This window comes from Enhydra lutris, unplaced genomic scaffold (genome assembly GCF_002288905.1).
Source record: "Enhydra lutris kenyoni isolate GAN:26980312 unplaced genomic scaffold, ASM228890v2 scaffoldscaffold3, whole genome shotgun sequence".
Classification (NCBI taxonomy): Eukaryota; Metazoa; Chordata; class Mammalia; order Carnivora; family Mustelidae; genus Enhydra; species Enhydra lutris.
Genome location: NW_019154087.1, coordinates 11,421,682 through 11,442,895, shown reverse-complemented (window position 1 = coordinate 11,442,895; position 21,214 = coordinate 11,421,682).

Here is a 21,214-nt window from a genome sequence, read left to right as displayed (position 1 = left end):
TGCTTCATTAAGAACTTGAACCCTTTCCTACCTAAGGTTTAAAGTGTCTGCAGACTTGGGACATCAGAAGACAAATCAAAATTAAAACAACAACAACAACAACACATTTTCCGTGGTGCTAGGAAATTCAATGAAATGAGGTGTGTGTGTGTGTGTGTGTGTGTGTGTGTTTAACCTAAGAATTACCTCTTGTTCAACCATGTGCCCTTGTTAAATTCAGGCCAGAGATCAGGTATTTTTATTCCATTATTCCTTGTCATACTCAGATTAAAACATTACTAGATAGGAGTGCAAGGGTGAGCGGTCTCTGAAGTAAGGAAAAAAAAAAACACTCTGAAGTTTAAAACCATTTTAAATTTTAAAATTAAAATTGGATGTGAAGTTTCTCTTAAATGTGTTTCCAAGGCTTTAAGAAAGTAGAATCCAACTTATAGTATATCAAATGCTATAAATCTGGCAAGATGATTTGCAAATTGACATGGAAATAAAAGCAAGGAAGATCAAACCAGAAAAATAATGAGACTCAGAGGCAAACACAATATTATGTTTGACATTCCATGACTGGTGGCTTTATAAAGGGATTGCTAGTCGTCAGTGTGTGGGGAAACTGTGGGTTTGCCTTGATGGGAGTAAACACCACATGACAGGTGTTGGATTTAGGCCTTGCCCCGAATTACTTAAACATACAGGCAACTAAGAGTGTGAGGCAAAAAAGCAAGAGGCCAAGGGTTTTGCTCTATGCCCTTAGCTTTCCAGCAGACATCTGGCCAGAGATCCTGGGATATTGGGAAGGCAAATTGGAGGTCTGTGGATTTTTTTATAGCTGTACTGAGATGTAATTGACAAATAATATTGTATACGTTTAAGGTGTATGAAGTGATGATTTGATAGACAAGTATATTGTCAAATGATTCCTGGTATAAGGTTAGTTAAGACAACCATCACTTTACATATTTACAATTGTGTGTGTGCGTGTGTGTGTGTGTGTGTGTGTGTGTGTGTGTGTATGTGTGTCTGTGATGAGAACATTTAAGATCTATCCTCTTAGCAACTTTCGGGTGTGTAATACAATATTGACTATAGTCACCATGTTATCCATCACCACCTCAGGACTATTCATCTTCTAACTGGAAATATGTATCCTTAACCAACATCTCCCCATTTCCCCCACCTCCCTGGGGATTTTTTTTTTTCCTGATAAACATTGCTCGAATTATCCTGTTTTTCTTAGCAAAAATTGATTAAGCCCTAAAATGTATATTGTGGCCTTCTCAAAAGTTTTCTTTTGACATTTTAATTGTTAAATTATGTATACATACATATACGTGTGTATATACCCACAAACATATGTGTATACATATTATAACTTTTCACTTTATCCTCTAAATTTTGATTCTTTCCAAACATCAGTTTTGTTCTATACTATTATTCTTAATATGTTGCCTTTTTAATTGAAAATTCATTTTATTGATCTTTAATCTATATGTTAAAAACTTCATAAATTTATCTAACTTAATCCTTGAAACATTACAATAAAATTAGTAGTTTTATTACCATCTTAAAATTAAAAAATGAAGGCTGAGAGAGCTTAACTAACTTGCCAAATTTCACACAATTAGTAATTGTTCTTCATGTATAAGTCTGACTACATTCAGAATCTGTGCTTCTTATCTCTGTGTAATAAGGCACAAAATTCCTCTTAACCTATTATATATTTGTGTATTATGTGGCTATTCTTTATTTGTAGCTTATATTTATTAGTTTTCACCAATCTTTAAAATTTGCCATTTGGCTTGAATATACCAAAGATGCTTTTTCCCCTATCATATTTTCTTGTCCATTTTTGTATTTTGAAAACTTTTCTCTGTTTGTCATAGTACAGTGAACATTAAGAAGAATATGGAGTTTAGTGGCAGAATATCTCAGGCCCTAAGCAAGGGGCACTTGCAAAAGTCTGCATTATTTTGAAAACATTTCCCAGCTGTACCACCAATGAGTTCTAGTTAAGTTTTGTGGGCCAGAACTTAGTTGCATGGCCCTGCCCAACCAACAGTGAATCTGGGATGTGCAGAATTTCCCAGGGGCACATTTCCTAAAATTTGGTTATTGTGGAGTAAGGGGAAAGTGGTTGGTTGGACCGGTAGCTGTCACCTGAAGGAAACACAGAGAGAGGGGGGCAAAGAGAGGGAGAAAGAGAGCATGAGAAAAAGAGAGGGAGTGAGGGAAATGTCTTCTGACATAGTTCTTCAGCTATTATTTAAATGAACAACTGAACTGAGGGACTCTTAAATATCCTACCACCACACCTGATGAGTAGGTATGAGACAATGAATCAAGCAAAAACTTCATGCTCATCATTCATCAAATGTTCACCGGAATATGAACTCTGTAAGAGCAACTACTTTTATTTATTTATGCTCTACCCTAGCTTTTAGGTGAAGTAGATACTTAGTAGGTACTTAAAAATAATTGTTAAATGAGTGAATCTTTATTATGGGTCCATTAAACAGTTCTTAGTAATGTGCTTAGGCTTGAGAATATAACAGTGAACTAGACAGGGAATGTGTCCTTATGAAGCTTCAAAACTGGTAGGCAAGACTGTAGGTTCAAAACATAATTATGTTGATGAATGGTGAGTATTAAGATAAGAAGAAAATAAGATGTTATGGAAATTTCTAAATACGAAATTACTGTTAAATCAATTTATCTACCATTAGGAAAGTGTAACTGGAATGAGAGAAATATTTCTGTATTAAATCATAAAAAACAAACCACATAAGCCTTTAGGACTCCAGACCTGTGTAGAATTATAGAATACGAAATAGAAAGTGAAAAGCCCAGTGACTGCTTGTAGCAGGGATCAGATGAGTTTATAGACTCTGACTCGGTGAACTTGGAGGGTCCACTTCCATGGGCCACACCAGACCGCAAGGACTACCAGTTACCAAGCTAACTAGCTGACCATATTTTCCTTTGCTTCTGTGACTCTCCTCACTATGTTTCACCTCTGCTGAGAACTTATACATCTTAGGCTCCTCACAATGCCTAGGTCCTCTATCCAAGTTAAAAAAGAAAGAAAGAAAGAAAGAAAGAAAGAAAGAAAGAAAGAAAGAAAAAGAAAGAAAGAAAGAAAAAGAAAGAAAAAGAAAGAAAGAAAGGAGTCAATATTCTTGGTTAACCAACATAGCAGATTTCCTAATTTGTTATTCGTGGTGTTTGATCTTTGACTAATACATGGCAGAAAACTACTAATTATTAAGTAATACATTTAAATAATTGTGTCTGTAATTAATCTCATTGGATTTCTAGATATTTTCAAATGTTATACATTTGTACAATAATTATTAGTTTTTTCAGTCTACAAATAATACTTGGTACATACATGGATTCATGGTTCCCTTCCAAAAAAACCATGTGTGACCTAAGTATCTGAGCTCTGAACATATACATTATCTATCTGTTCTTTCTCTGGTCTATAGATCAAATGGTAATTGTTTTTGAAGGCCAGGATGCAAGGATGGGTAACTAAACTGCTACGTTTATTCATTCACTGTCTGGTTTGAGAGAAGTCCATGGGTCATATATGTTTGTGTGAACCCATCTGGCAACATTTGTCTTTGACAGTGACATAATATTGCTGAACTTAAAATTGTGCATGTGTATATGTGTGTTTTTTTAAGTAGGCTCCGCACCCAATGTGGGGCTCAAAACCATGACCCCGAGATCAAGAGTCACATGTTCCACCAACTGAACCAGCGAGGCTCCCCATGTGTGGTTGTCTTTATCAAGAGTTACCGAACTTGTATGTTCAACTAAATGCTAGAAAACTTTCAAAGAACCCACTGTGGCAACTTCTCAAAACTTACCTGAGATGCTTCTTTGATTCTTGCCCTCAAAGTCTGCAAAACCTTAAAAACCTCCAGTCTAGAAAGATTTACTTGGATACAGATTTTTGCATATAAATTCATTCTTGCCTCCTCTCCTGCAAACCTCATAATGATTTCATTGTTAAGACCTGTTCATTTTAACTTTTTTTTTTAAAGGTTTTATTTATTTATATGACAGAGAGAGATCACAAGTAGGCAGAGAGGCAGGCAGAGAGAGAGGAAGGGAAGCAGGCTCCCTGCTGAGCAGAGAGCCCAATGTGGGGCTGGATCCCAGGACCCAGGTCAGATCATGACCTGAGCCGAAGGCAGAGGCTTTAACCCACTGAGCCACCCAGGCGCCCCTCATTTTAACTTTTAAATACGACCTAAATCAAGGACTTCTCACCACCTCACCCACTTCTCCTTTGCCCAAGACACCATTATGTCTCCTAGAGAATATTTTGAAAGAGTCCTAACTAGTTTCTCTGCTTCCTTATTGCTCCCCCACAGTGTTATAAGAGCAGCCAGAATGAACTTGTAAAATTATAAATCAGGTAGCAGAACTCACAAACAGTTGTCATCCCACAAATAGGGAAACTCATTTACCCCTCCTACAATGTTTTGCACAGTCTGACTCTTGTCTCCATCCAGATCTGTCCGTCTCCTCTTGCCTTTGCTCACACAGGCCTTCTTGCTGGTTAAGAAGCACACAGAGCTTGTTCTTGATGTGGAGTTCTTGCTTTTGTCCTTTTTCTGCTTGAGATGCTCTTCTTACCAGATCCTGTCCTGTCTTCCTCATCCACTTTAACCAGGCTTCTGCTGAGAGAGCACCTCCCTCAAGGCCTCAAGTCTGGGCCTAGTATAATCAACCACACATCACTTCTTATCTTTAGTTGTTCATTATGGCTTTCATTACTACCTAAAATTATTTTATCCATGTGTCAATTCTTCCATCATCAGTCTACCCCATGAATATATGGTTCATGAAGACTAGGACTTGCCTAGCACATAGTTCTCAATGAATATTTGATAAATCGATACTTAGCCAAAGCAGTATCCGTGAGATGCAGGTAATCACAGTTCTCCTTCCTTTCCATCATATCAAATCCTTGAAGTTCTCCCAATTTCTGCTTCCTACTATGCTTGACTTTTGATGTTGTAGGTGGAATTCTGCAGGAGCCGTGCCACTGATGTCAAAGTAACAAATCACCATTGTCTTCTTTTCTGACTTTTCTTTGTGCCTTCTTTGTCTAGATGTGTTTGGAGTTTTCCAATGTGTTCTGCTCTTTTGTTTCCAAGTTATAGAAAAAAATACCTTGCTTCACCACTAGTTATGATTGTCCTTAAATTATGTTGCCTTGACCATTTTCCCTTAATTGACCACTGGAAATGTCAGGTTCTTGCTATTACTATCACTCATTTATAAATTTTGACATAATCCTCATAGAAAATGTCTCCAAGTTTAAATAATATTTTAGAGTAAAGTGTTTTGAGTCTAAACCTTATACATAAAATATCACTGTCACAGTTTCCATTTTTCTGTGTTCATTGGGTTATCATATGACTGTTTCGTGACACACATACATCTTTCTTAATTTTTATGGTTTCCAAAAAGCTTTTACTCTTGACATTGTCTCATAACTGTAAGCCACATTTAATATGTCGATCATCTTGATTTTATAACATCACAAGAGTAAAATATTAGCTATTCAGGATAAATGATAATTATTTGTTTTATAACAATGAAAGTCTTCAGTTGCTTTCTGTTGTTAGAGGGGGAAAAATGACTAATTTTGAGAGCCTTACTGCTGCCAGTGAAAACATGTTGCAGCATTCCACTTTCTACAACCCCACCTTTATGTATTTTGTCTATATAAAAATTAAGTACTCCACAGATGAACAATCATTATAAAATCAAATGCACACAGTTTTATATAGGTCAGTACAATGTATAATGGATGTATAGTCAAAGAGGCATTATAGATGCTCAATAACATTGGACCCAGGCCAGAACAAGCCTCCTGGGCTTAAGCAACTCTTTCTGGGTTCAGTCTCTGGAAATAATGCTTTGGATCAAATGTGCAAGGATATCAATGGGTTTTAGGCTATTCCAAAGTCAACTATGACATTTAATTTGGGAGTTTCTATGCCTTATAAAATCAACCTCATTTTAGATGGACTTCTTGAGAATTGTTTTATTTTTCTTTTCCTGTCTACACATTGCTGCTCTGAGTAATGAATAGAAATGCATTCTGAATAAAATAGCTAAGCAACCTTTTGTGAGTAATGGGCATCATAGTATTTAGACCTAACATTTGTCTTTTTTTGGTGGCTAGGAAAATAAGACAGCAGATCCACAGCTAACTCCTTCAATAGTTATTGAATACTTGTTGTGGCAAAGCTTAGTGGTTGGAATTCTAATGAACTAAAAAATAAGTAAAATGAATGACCAATATGATCCTATAATGATTGCTTAAACTAATGTCTAGTTTTTCTTATATATGCAGGTGAATAATTAAAAATGTTTTAGTTTACAGTTAAAATCTAAGAAATAATCACAAACAGGAGCAGTTGGTTAGTTTCTCATGTTTCAAATGCAATTTCTTATAAACTGGTTTATGGATAAACTGAGCTTTATTTTCAGTATGATTTCCTTTACTTTAAAATCCTCAGAAATCCAGATATTTATTCAAATTTGATCTGGATTTTAGTGATATAATTTTTTTTTAATTTTTAATTTTTAATTTTTTATAAACATATATTTTTATCCCCAGGGGTACAGGTCTGTGAATCGCCAGGTTTACACACTTCACAGCACTCACCATAGCACATACCCTCCCCAATGTCCATAACCCCACCCCCCCTCCCAACCCCTCTCCCCCCAGCAACCCTCAGTTTGTTTTCTGAGATTAAGACAAACCATAAATGACTCTATAATTTTTTTTAAGGATTTATTTATTTGAGAGAGAGTGGTGGGGGAGCAATGGGAGAAGGAGAGAGAGAATCTCGAGTAGACTCACCAGAGCACAGAACCAGACCTGGGGCTCCACGTGAAGCTCAATCTCACAACCCTGAGATCATGACCTTAGCCCAAATCAAGAGTCAATGCTTAACCAACAGAGCCCCCCAAGCACCCTGGTAATACAATCTTTTGACATCAAGCTCTAAGTCCAGAATTTCTCATTTTAGATCAGCAAGAGAAAGTTCCCAATCCAGATATCTTTATGAGTTTTAAACATATATTCATGAAATAAAAAAGAAGAGAGTTAAATTTGAGCATAAGTTCAAGGCAAAGAGAAATTCAAATTACTTCTAATTTATTTTTTTTCTCTTTATAGTGAAGTCATTTAAGTGAAAATAATGAATCATGGCAACTGTTACAGTTGTGTTCTTTCACAAAAAGTTTGCTTAGTATTGTCTTTAAACATTGCAAGGTTTTAGACCTGGTGAAGAGAAGCAAGATTGCTTTTAGAAAATTTATAATATGTAGTGTGATAAAGCATACTCAAAAAGTACAAGATTCTCAAGATCTCTCCAGGGTTTCACCAGAAAAACTGAATATGAGAGCCGAGTCTTGGAAAAGTCACGTTTGTATATGCAGAGAGGGAAGAGGAGAACATGACAAGTAAGGTGCCCAGAATGAATACTTGGGGATTCAAATATCTACCCACAGAAGGCTTGACAGGCATATGGCTTGTTTGGTGTCCTCCCCTTATCTTACTGATGATTCTGCTTGCCACTTAATTTCATCCCTTTTTCCCTCATGCCTTCTCATATCTTCTATCAACACTGCATTCTATGCAGACACTACTGACCATGCTCACATGACAAGGAAATCTTCTTTCTATCCAGACACGCTGCAGGAGTGTGAGTGGAAGAAAAGACTGGGATAACTGACAACAGGAAAGTCCCAGAGAATTCTTGGAAATTTGGGGATTACATGGGGCTCAGGATTTTGGTAAACCACGTAAGGAAAGGTGAGGAGAAAATTCTTGCTAGGATGTGAGAAATGGACTGGAATTTAGAATGAATCTGCTCTGCTTTTTCTTGATTAGCATATTCATTTTGGAGAACATAGTGTGGTAAGTTTAAAGAGGTTTACCATGGCCCATTGAAAAGACACTGCTGAAAGTTATGACATGAATTCCTAGTCAGTAGGAATTTTTAAAGATTTTCTGGTCAAGGTATTTACTAAGCAGGACTTAAGTAAAATTAATCTGACATTAGAATTTATTTAAAGAAGGGGTCCTGCAAACTGATCAGTGAGAGAGATGGTATGAGAGCTATGGTAACAGTTTATAATGAACACAAAGATCGTGTAACAGACTCTAGACAAGCAATGTTCAAATAAACTTTCCACAAAAATAGAAACATTCTACACTTCTCAGTTTGTAACCACTAGCTACTAGTGGCTATTGAGCTTCAAACGTAGCTAGTATGATTGAGGAACAGTATTTATAACTTCATTTAAGTAAGTTAATTTAAATTTACCCACACGTGGCAAGCGGCTACTAATCTGGACAGTAGAGGTCTAAGTCATTTAAGAGTGAGGCTGTCTATTTTCTCTCCAAACATATTCTTGGACAAAGAGCCCCCCCCATCATGATTTTCAAGTTTTTATCATCTTTGTTTTTAAAAAGTATCCATTTCAAGAAAAACCTTGCTTATTTTAACAACCTTATTTTTAAATCTAAGGTTTTATTCTCTAAAACTGTGTGGTCCAATAAAATAGCCCCTCACTACAAATAACAATTTAAATATTAAATTAAAATTAAATTTTAGTTATTACTTTCATTCAAGTCCCATTTCAAGTAAACCAGTAGTCACATATGGTTGGTGGCTATCATACCAACTATGTCACTTTAGACACAAGTAACAGAAACAGGAGTCAAATCTGAATGCCAAAGATCTGAAACCAAATAAAGAAAGGTTACTGGCCAGAACTGTGGTATTTGGAAAGGTGGAGATATAAGGATAAGGGGAATCAAGGAAAATTCTAAGAGACTGAGGCTTGGAGTCTAGAGGCTTAGAGGCTAGAGACTATAGGCTTGGAGGCTTGGAGGCTAGATACTAAAGAAATGATAGTAACACTGAGCAAGATTTGGAAGTAGGGGAAGATTCCTCGTGATAAGAAAAAGAAAGGTTCCATCTTAGACGCATTGAGATGGAGGTACTCTATCTGGGTAGAATGATTCCAGTCTCTGTTTCAGAGCTGCCACACGGTACTTTTAAATTTAGAGATAGAAAAATCAGGAAGGTGATTTGATTTGGAAGGATTAAAGACATTTGCAAGTGTGGGAAAAGGCAAGACCAATTTTGGGTGCACATTAAACACGTATTTGTACCTCCCCGTGAGGGTAAAAAGTCATCATAGTCATTTGGGAGAAGCAAGAGAGTAAAAACAGTGATTACCAAGGGGAAAGGAAGGAGTAACAGTGGTGGGTTGGGGGAAGGACACTTATATTGTTAACAAGTCATTCCACTGGCATTAATAAACAATTTTTCTAATAAACAGTTTTTCAGAACTTGAGAGCTCCATGTTTCACATGAAACCACATGGCCATGGGGCCAAGATGTCTGGTATGAGACTTGCTGAGAAAATCCCTCGGTGGGAACCAGAAGATGAGAGTCCTGTGTTTAAGTTAAACATCTCTTTAACAAATCATATCCTTTTAATTAAGCAATATTTTATTTAATCTAGCTACTAGAGCAGTGCTTTACATACAGTGGATATACAGGAATTATATATTAGGAGGAAAACAGGAAAGAAGAAAGGGAGAAAGGGAGGGTAAGGGGACGAGGTTGCACAATAAAATAATTACATGCATGCAACAAAAATACAAAATTTTATTCAACATCTGACTATATTAGTGACATAGTCATACAATTATGAATCATATCTTATTTACATTTTAAAATATGAACTGAAGAACTTAATTGAGTAAAAAATTAAAACATACTTTTTCCCTCTCCAAAAACTCTTTTATCTATTTTCTGGGGAATTGTGAGCCTATATACTATTATTCCCAATTGCCATGAGTCCCATACATCAAAGCAAAATGTACACAATCCATTACATTTAAGGTACTGGTAAAAATCCTCAAAATGTCTTTCAAATGAAGATATATGAGGCAAAGAGCACATTCATCTGGGCTTTGTAACATAACAAAAAGATGAAAGAACTGTTGCCATCATTAAGGTGAAGCAGGCACTGTCTAACCAAACACATTTACAGATACCCCATGAAAATACTTAAACATAATTAAGTATCAAATGCTTATTGTAGATGAAAATAAGGTTTGCGGGTGAGTATTGGAAAGGAGTGATCAGTATAAATGTTGGCATCATACAGTTCAAATTGTGAGAAACAATAGGCAGAAAAAGCCTGAATAATGAACATTCAGGAAAATGTTTCCTCCATCCCACCTGGGTGGTTCTATCTGCAGCCTTAATTTTCTTTGGGTATATCTCTTGAGCTTAGGGATCTATTCATAGTGCTCTACTTTTATTCTGGAATATTCTTGGCACATTTTTAAATACATGTCTAAATAAGGGCCAGTTCTATTGATCGATAAGCATAATGCAAATTCTATTCAGTCATTTGGAAAAAAAAATAATGTGTCTCCTCCTACTTTTTGGCTTGATATATTTCTCTATGTGGATTTCATTTCTTAATTCAGAGAACCAGGGACAGTAGATAAATTGAAAGAATATGGTATCACTGTGTCTCACCACTGTACCAATTGGCCTTTCTTTTGAAGGTTTGGTGAATCATTTGACTTGCTTCTTCAGTACAATGGAATATATACATTAATCTTGATTTTAGAAAATGTTATTGGGTGCCTGGGTGGCTCAGTAGGTTAAGAGTCTGCCTTCAGCCTGGGTCATGATCCCAGGGTCCTGGGATCAAGTCCAGAGTCTGGCTCCCCGCTTAGCAGGAAATCTGCTTCTCCCTCTCCTTCTATCCCTCCCCACTGCTTGTGCTCTCTCACTCTCTCATGTGCTCTCTCTCTCTCTCAAATAAATAAACAAAATATTTAAAAAACCCTAAAAACAAAAAACAGTTATGTGATTCCAAGCAACTTCAGAAATCCAAATAGAACACTTTTAAATTCAAATTGAATATATTAAAAAAAAACAAATTAATATATATTGAGGATGTTTATCTACTAATAGGTTTAAAATAAAGAATAAAACTAGTTAGTACTAGTTTAGCAAAGACAGGGCTGAGAGATACACATTTAATACTCACCGTGCTGAAGGTTACAGAATTATACCCATAACCATCTCAATGTGTTGACCCATGCCTTGCCCTCTTCACCAGAAATCAGAAGGAAAATGTGATTTATTATGTAGTAACAATTCAACCCAAACCCAGGATTATAAATATTTAAGCTGTTAAGCTTCTTTTAAAACATAGCAATGATCAATTTTTTCTTGTTTAAAGGAAATCCATTTGAAAAGCAAGGATTGTTTATATGAGTGACAGCATTAAAAAACTAATAAAATACTCAGGCACATTTACTGCATACTCTCCATGTCATTTTACAGTAATGCTGTGTTCTTCATCTACATTAATAGCTATTATGCTTTAGAGAATGAAAGACAAAGCCCTGAGCACTGGAGCATATTTGGCAAGCAACCAGAAAATTTAACCAAAATCTCCAAACAGTGGGGAAAAAAAAACCAAACCCACAACTGTGAATCTAGTCTTTGTCAAAAGGACTGCATGAAAAAGATCAGTAAAGCGAAAAGAGTTCAGGAATGTTTAATCCCAAAGGAATAACATTTATCAAAGCAATTTGCAAGGATAATTCTGTCACTTCTGCTTCTGTGAACAAAGGATAATAAATGAGCTTGCAACATTTACTACCAAATTTGAAGCAGTTTTTCTGGCATCAGGGAAGTGATGTCATTATTGCTGTAGGGTTGGGATTTTTGGTTGTTTGTTGTTGTTGTTTTGGTAGGCAAAAGGACAAAACTGGTGTTGATTTAGAATGTATTCCCAATAGTCCTTGATTTTGAAAGGCATATAGTTTTATAAAAAATGAAATGCATGCCAGTTCTTTTAATAAAGAACAAACAAATCCTCTGCCTTTTATTTTTCCTTCTACATTTAGCTCTATTCTGGGGATATCAGAATTAAAAAAATATATTTTATTAGCTGTAAGTTTGATTAAATAAAAGCACTTATCCTTAGAAATATGTTGAAATATTTTAATAATCATCATCCATTTTATTTTTCAGATTAAAAGCTCAATAGAACCAGAAAAACTATCATAATAAGACCAGGATGTTTGACTGTTTGGTGTTTTTTGGTTTTCTTTTTTTTTTTTTTTTTCCAGCCTCTGACATATGATTGCTTGGTTCATAGTGGTTTAAACAAGGTTGAAATCTGTTACTCTCTCTTTCCAATGTCTGGATACATAGTCCAATACAGATGTGATAGCTCTCATAAACATCCATGTTCTAACATGTCCTTCCTGTCTTCCTCATCACCCTCTTTTCCTGTCCTGTGTAATATGATTTTTTTTTATGTTCAGTTAGCCAACATATAATACATCATTAGTTTTTGATATAGTGGTCAACGACTCATTAGTGCAACATGAACTCTATAGCTCCTGCCTTCACTTCTGCATTCTGCCAGCATACAGGTGGAAGGTGTGGTAGGGAGCATGTCTCCTTTCTTTAAGGATAAGATCCAGAAACTGGCCATTTCATCTCCATGTAGGGTCTATTGGAAGAACTTTTGGGCTTCCCTTAGCTGCAAGGAATTTTTGAAAGGATAGACTTTCTTCAGGATAGGGATACAGCCACTAAAATTAAGGGGTTCTATTGCTAAAGGAAGAAGGAGAAATGTGTCCTGAGGGTCAGCTTTTGTTATCTGTCCCAAGTCATCCTACTAATCTTCATAAACTAGAACAATGGAATTTTCAGCAGCTCACTGCAATTTTTCTATAATTTAAAGTCAATTAGGACTGAAAATGTTTGTAAAAAACCTTTTGTAAGGAATTTATATTAGTCTGCTCAAATGGCCATAACAGAATACTACCGAGTACGTGGCTTAGAACGTAGGCATTTATTTTCTCACAGTTCTAGAGGCCGGAAGCCAAAGATCAAGATGCCTGCAGAATGTCTGGTCTCTGGTGAGACATCTCCCCTTGTGTAAGTAGCAGGATCGGTTGCTTTCTCTCTCTTCACATGGCCTTTCCTTGGAACATGTGCAGAGGCAGAGAGAGCAAGTTCTCTGGTGACTTTTTTGTAAGGACACTAGGCCTGTGGGAGCAGGGCCCCACCCTTATGACTTCATTTAACCTTATTTCCATAAAGGCCCTACCTCTAAATGCAGTCAGATTGGAGGTGAGAGTTATAACATGAATTTGGGGGAGATATAAACACTGACTTCATAATAAAGTTTATTAAAAAGTCATGTTTTTTCCAAAACTGGTTAAAATTGGCTTAGTCATTTTATCTCTTCACTGAGGAAATGAAGAAGTTGAACTAAACACTAAGGTTGCTTTACATACTAAAGATGTGTGATTACATGCAGAATCTATAATATTATTTATTTTGTTCTCATATTTTGATCATCTCATGTATATTTTAATACCAGAAATGTTACTTTTTTAATGTTAGTATTGCATATTACACAAAATAATATTTGTGTAATTTGAAAATATTTGAAAAAAATTGAAAATATTTGAAAAAGTCTACTGAAATCATGTATTTTCAAAACATGATTTGTCAACAATACTCCTGAGAACCTTCAATTGTTTGTGGGGTTGAAGGAAGGAAAAATGTGTACACAAATTTTTTTAAGACTTTTTGTTTGAAAACTTGTCATCTGGGAGAGGGAAGAAAAGGAAACAAATAAAAATAAGTTTTGCCAGGATCAGAGAGCACTGTCAAACGCTCACCTAGCCGTTCACTTATGATGGGATCCAAATGACTAAAGGCAGTTCACGGAATGAATTGCTTTTATCATTCTAATCGAATAAATTCCTTAATAAACCCATAGTCTTGGCGTGTGTTATAGCATAAAAAATAGCTCTAATCTCTTTGGGAATTGCACTTTCCTTTGGTAGGATTACGGGGAGAAAAGAATTCAGTATCATTAAACTCATCTGTTGAGGTAACAGGGAAAGTTGATCGCCCTTTGGCAGGTAATGTTGCAGTGGAAATGTCTGTGGTTCTAGGATGGCAAGTCTTGGTTTTGAAGCCTTGCTCCAATATGTACTTAGGTCTCTGGTCGTGAGTACATTCTGATCCTGGGTGAGGTATTAGTAACAACTGGGATAATCATGGCCTCGGGATTAGTGGCGCTTAATGTGTAAAGAGTAACACATTAAGTAAACAGGCACTAACTGCTGCTTCCCATTCTTTGTTGATTGTTTGTTTTTCCTCCTCGCTGGCAAAGAAACCTACACCCCCTGAATTTTACCTACTATCAAAGTTGAATTTTTTTACAACTTTGTGGAATGAAGGAAGAATGAATAAAGAAATGTCTGAAGAATAGGACTGTATTAGTATACTATGCTATGGTTTGTTTGAAAGCCTGGTAATGATGAGGAATTGTTAAGCAAAAACAAAGGCATTCCAGAGCAACTTCTGTGAAACTTGAGGTGGCATTAGCAACATTCCAAAAGGAGGTCTGGGGTGTGATTGTTTCTGCTTCCTCTGGGCTGGGTGATCTACCAATGCTGGCTGCTTAGCATCTCTGTTTGCTTTTGGAGATCAAAGCTCTTCACCAGCTCTAATCCTCACAACATTTAGGGTAAATATCACCTCTTTAAAAGCCCAACAATTCATTTGGCGTATACAAAAGCCTAGTGCGAAAGTGACTCTAACATTTTAGGATAAAAAGACCATTATTTTCTATAGATTATTGAGTGTGTTTTTGAAGGTCCAAATACGAAAACATTTTACACTATTTTGCTTTTTTTGCAAATAAGATTGCATCACCTCTATTTTTTGCCTGTTGTGACATAACGGTATTGAGGCTTTTAAAGACATAGTTACATTCCAAATGTCTCTATTTTTGTCCCAAACATATTGAAGTAAATTACAATATTAGTATATATAGTAATAGAAAATGGAAAAGCAGAAAGAGAAAAAAATTCTTTATGGAAATAACATTTGCTGAGTTTCAGATAAAGTATTTTCTGGAAGTTTATCAAAATCAATAATAAAATGAAATATTCTTACATTATTTAAATAAATTACTTAAGTATCATGAGACTTATAAATGCATTTTATTGCTCCAACTGGTAATTAACCATTGTTTTGTTTGTTAAGTAAAACCTGGAAGTAGAAGTAGATGAGAGAAGATTATGAGTGTAGCAGATGGTAAGTTAGCACCCAAGTTTGACAGTCTTGTCAGAGAATCCTGGAGCGGAAAGACTATGAGATGTAAAAAGAAGGACAGCTAAGAAAGATATCCTATATGAGGAGAATAGGACAGAAGGTTATATGTGAAGGTAAATTTTTCTCTCAAAGTAAGTCAACAGTGATTAAGTTTCTACCTTCTGTTGGGTCCCCCCAAATCTGGGTACCCCAATAATGGGTCCGTGATTAAAGGAGCGAGACTGATACAAAGCGAAGGTCAAGCAAAGCTTTATTTCACGCCAAGCATCAGGAATCATACCGACCGTCAAACAGACTGGTCGGAGCTGCCCCTCTAGAGAGGACGACCCCTCCCTGCTTTCCAGGCTAACTTTTATAGAGCAAAGGCCATGTGGATGGGCCTGGCCACACACAGGTGGCCAATGAGATTGTAACACACAGGAAACTCCACAGTGATGCTAGGTGACCAATTGAATTACAATTTACCCTAGTAGACATTTGAACCAACCTATCACACCTTGGTTAGGATTGGCGCCAAAAGACTCCCAAAGGGTGGGGGCCCATACTCCTTGGTAGCTAGGAGACAATATGCACACCCACTGATTGAATACCTCCACCTGGCCTGACCCACCCTTGTACTTGGACTTTGTTACATGGGAATAGTTTCCCGGACTTGCTTTTAAATAAGTTCCCCGGTGGGGGGGGGGGGGGGGGGGCAAGGTCAATTTAAGCTTTACAGCAAAATGGCCTTTCAACCATGGGGCTGAATATGCCCTTACACTTCTAACAGCTCATAACATAGTTGAGGCAAACATAACTAAAACTTATAAAAAGAAAACATCACATGAAAAGAATACCAATCGAGAAAATGTGAATTAAAAGCACAGTGAGATATCACTCCACACCTACTAGAAAGATTAAAACTAGAAAAACAAAACAACCACCTGACAACATCAAATGATAGCAAGGATGTACAAAAAACTAAGATGCAATTGGTAGGAGTACAAAATGGCATTACCCATGTATTCCAGACATAGCTTTAAGGTGGCATTAAGTGCTAAGAGAACTGGTTTTATTCATTTACCACTTAAACTAAGACATGTACTACTTGTGTGTCTTTCCCTGGCCCAATATCCTGGTTTCCTATCTCCCTAATTTTATTTATGGAATAAGATCATTAAGTTAGAAGATCTGATCTCATTCAAATATGTTTTATGGAATTTGGATGTGGATGATGACATTTAAGTGTCTCTGATAATACCTGGAAAGCTATCGAAATTTTCCACAAGTCCAAATTTGGTACAATAAATGATCAGGATTTTATTAAAAGCTTTTTCAAGGTGGAGTAAGTGCCATACAATTTCTGGTTAAGATGGAAGAAATTAGTTAACCATGTTCCCAGTAATCACTCTGAGACCTGAGCCTTCTCAATTCTCAGTATTCACCCTGAGGACACAGAGGCTGGGGAAACTGTGAGGAGGCAGAAGGTACTGGATGGAGGTGCATCAAATGCACAAAAATGTTTTCCACATGAACCTATTAGAGTCTGATTCTAATTGGACTGTGATTTGTATGGTTCGATTCTCATCAAATCCAGTTATATATTTTTTTTATTATTTTGCAGCTAATAGCATCTGTTACCAATTAGTTTCATACAATGGTTTGCTTGACTGAAACGTGAATCTTTTTGTTAATTTACTCTAAATTTAGAGACTGGATTTGCAATCTCCAATCCATTCCTGTCAGAAAGAGCAATACATTTGTGTGTGTGTGTGTGTGTGTGTGTGTGTACATATGTGTGTGTGTATATATATAAAATGCATTTTCCTGCCTACATTAAAGTTATTCTTATATTGCCTTGGAAACCATAGGCAGTCACCTAGACAATACTTTTCTTTTTTTTTAGATTTTTTTTTTTTTTTATTTGACAGACAGAAATCAGAAGTAGGCAGAGAGGCAGGCAGAGAGAGAGGAGGAAGCAGTCTCCCCGCTGAGCAGAGAGTCTGATGCGGGGCTCGATCCCAGGACCCTGGGATCATGACCTGAGCAGAAGGCAGAGGCTTTAACCCACTGAGCCACCCAGGCGCCCCAATACTTTTAAATCTTTCATCAGGTATTTCAAATTTTGAAAGGTCAAGAACTTGATGACTGGGCACAGCCAAAATCTTATCTGTACTTCTTGTTAGTAATTTCCCTGCCATCTCAAAGAAATTGGCAATTATGCTCAGCCATTGGAAAGATGCAGTTTTGATTCATCTCATCCCATTTTAAATGCTTCCTCTCATTGTTGCTCTTCTTATGTTAATCTAAAAGAAGAGCTATCAATACAACTAATCCACGCGTTCAAAAAATGTCCATGTTAAGGTGTTCGAAGTTCAATATTGTATTGCAGTATGGTGGAGTTCTCTAAAATTAGCAGACGAGATTATTATTAATAAGCTCATTATTTCTTCTATTTTGGAAACAAAGATTTGGGTATGATCCCTTGTATCAGTCCCTAACTAGGACAGATCTTATTGGCCTGCATGATATTCCTTTCATGAGACTGTGTGAGATCGGGCCTTCGAAATGGTGTTGACGTATTGATTCAGTCAGAAAAAGGATGAGTTTGATCTCTGGGATACCAATAGTTCACCAGCAAGATGCGATTTAGCCCATCACTGTAGCCCTTGCACTGCCTCTCACCCACCTCTGATCTACAGCACCTGCTCTGAGTGGGCGTGGCTGCAGGTGTCCCTTCCCCTGAGTGCCCCATCACTGCATTACCTCTGCGTGTTCTTTAGCCCCTGCATCTGATGTTTCTATCTGTTGCTCTGTGATGCCAGTGGCCCTTTTCACTGTATTCTCTGTTGCCTCCCATGTGGTCATCTATGGTCTCCTCTGTTTTTCTTAAACTCTCTCAAATGAGGGGTGATCATTCTTTGCGTGAATGAGGCCAAGCTTCTGTCTCTGCTATTGAACTGTTACCTGTCTTCCACCGAGGGCCATGTGTCCAAGGCAGGGGTGAAGTCAATATGCAAGTGCAGTCCTTGCCACATAGTCCTTTAAGTAGTCACAACATGACTGTTTGCTTTCTTCCAGGCCAGCAGGGTGTGGTTCTCTCTAATGTGTCCCCTTCTCTTAAAGTTGCCTTTAATTAAGTTTAGCGTACCCAGAATATTCACCCCTTTGATTAATGGAAAGTCAATTGATTAATAACCTAATTCATGAGTGATTTCCCATGTTATTCATATATTTTCTCACACACAAAGGTATGTGCCCCAGAAGGTGGAAATCTCAGGAACCATCTTAGAATTCCACCTACTTGCCTGAACGGTCCTATAAAATAGGCTTTTAATTTATTTATTTTCTCTCTAAGTAAACAAATCATTTGCAAATGAGGATTAATGTAACTACTTTCCAGTTTTATGAAGAACAAATATTAAATTATATTTTTTTAACTTTAATGTAAGTACCATATTTCTCCTTTATATACTATGATTTGTATACTCACACACAAATATGCATACAATGATGTAAATGTATAAGTCTCTTTACATTTTTTTAAGAGCTTTCACTAAGAATGGGTGTTAAAGATAGTCATTTCTGTGTTTAAAGGTTGTTTATTGTGGTATTTAAAAGCATTATCCCTGGAGTCAAACTTGCTTGTGTTTTAATACCCCCTCTGCTACTAGTTGTGAGCAAATCACTTTTTCCTCTCCAAGACTCTTTTCATTTGCAAATGAGGAGAAAAATAGTACCCATGCTAATGAGTTACTGTGAAATTTAAATACATTAACACGTATGTATGCTTATGATGAGTGCCCATTACAAGTTTTTTATTTTTAGTAATTATATACTAATATGCTGAATTATCTTAATAGATCTGCTAACAGAAATGTCTTTCCATTACAAAAAATGTATTTTCTAAAAAATAATTGAATTTAAAAGAATTTCCTTTACATCTTATAATTCCAAGATCTTTATTTTAATTCAAATGGCTTGCTCAAGTGGTGTACATAAAAAAGCTTTAATATCTTAATATCTTGATAGGTTGAACCAAATACTCAGAAATAAAATAACTTGATATTTTAATGTACAGAATAATATAATTCTTTAAAAGGCAAATTGTCAGGTTCACTTCTTAGAGAAAAAAATTTTTGGACGTACATTTTTTAAACTGCATTCAAATTCATTAAGTAAACAGGAAGAACTACTTTGCAAAGAACACTTTGCTAAATAAGTGGATCCAGAATCAATCTGGCTCCTTCTTTATTTTGAGATTAACAAATGTTTAGCATCTAAATACTTACTTATCTAACGGAGTGAAATAAGCAGTGCTAAATGAAGATTCTTTTTGTGATATTTATATCCACGCCCTATGTGAATATATAGGAATTTGCCAGGGGTAGTATTGAAATACATTCAGCAACTGGTATGGCCCAGGCCTGACCAACTAGAACAGACATGACTTCGAAACCGCTGGTGCGGTCACGTGTTGTACGTGGGCTCAACTTCAGTCACGATCTAACAGAATCAACCAATAACAAGGGTTAATATCTCCTGAACATTTGTTATATGCCAGGCACTCTTCTGATACCTTTATCTTTATTAATTACTTTAACTTTCACCCAAGCCCTGGGATTTAAGCACTGTTACTATCCTTATTTTACAGTTGGAGAAATAAGCACAGAGATGTCAAGAAAGTTGCCCAAGGTCATACAGCTTATAAGAGGCAGAGCCAGGCTCCAATCTTGTGACATTTATTCTCAACATCTTCTTTCCCAGTGTTTGATCTCATTCCTGCCCTTACCATCCTGACTGTGAATTTTCTAATTTAGTAGAAATAAAGAGGAAGAAAAAGCATCTTGTCGATCCTTACATAGTATGTAGAACTTGATTTTTTGGTCCAAAGCATGTAACATTGAGCCTGAAACAAAATTTTGGTGATGGATTCCTAACAATGTCATCTTCACAATTGAAAAAGCCATTGTTAATTTTACTTTTTTGAAATATATTTAATTTTCTATATTAAAAGTTATATTGAATCTGTCATATTTTTTAAATTTAAAATTGTCATCTGTGTATATATCCTCATCCATCAGGTGGCCCATGGAGTCTAAAAGTTTCAAAAACATTTGATATGTTAAAGATACATTCCCCTTTGGGTGATTAATGAGTATAACATTTTCCCGATGGCTATAAAGGAATGGATTCGAATTCTGAATTAGTCACTTACAATTTGGTTTTAAGTGTTATTCACTTACCAGATGTGAGATTTCTTTACAATTCCTTTGAACAACTTACTATTTCTAATACTTCCTCACTTCTATTAGAAAAATTTAACATTAGGATAGCTATTACACAAACCTGAGTTTCATTCAAATCTAAGCATAGATCCCATCTTAAAAGAAAGATTAGTGTTCTTAGGATCATGGAAACCCAATTCTGTATTAATCTTACAAGATAAACAACTAATTTCCAATAAACCAAATGGGGTAATTAAGGCTCAGAATTCATGAACATGAAAATAGAGAGCTATTCTGTAGATGGTGCTTTTGGGTAGTTATGTTTTCAAATCATTTCAAGTTATAATGACTCAGGAACTATAAATAAAATCATTTATCTGCTGATGCAGATAGGTTTTGAAATACTTAGTCCCAGTCATTAATTCTAGGCAAGGTAGCCCTGGATTTCAGATGCCGTGGTAGGAGAACTGGAAATGCAAGGGCTGACTCAACCTCACAACCTGCATTCCCTTCTCATGCTGGGGCAGTCACACAAGACAGGTGAGGGGCAGCACTATACCCTGATTGCAAACACATTGGCACCCTGCTGGGGAAAATATATGTACAGAAAGACCCATTTGAAAGTTATGCCATTTTTCTTTTGAAGTATGGACTTCTGTGTGACAAATAATAAAGTCAAATAAAGATTTAACATTGCAGTCAAAGCAGTGAAATATTCTGAAAGTATCCTCTGACCCGTTATTCTTGCTCACTGAAATGGTTGTCATGGAATAAGAG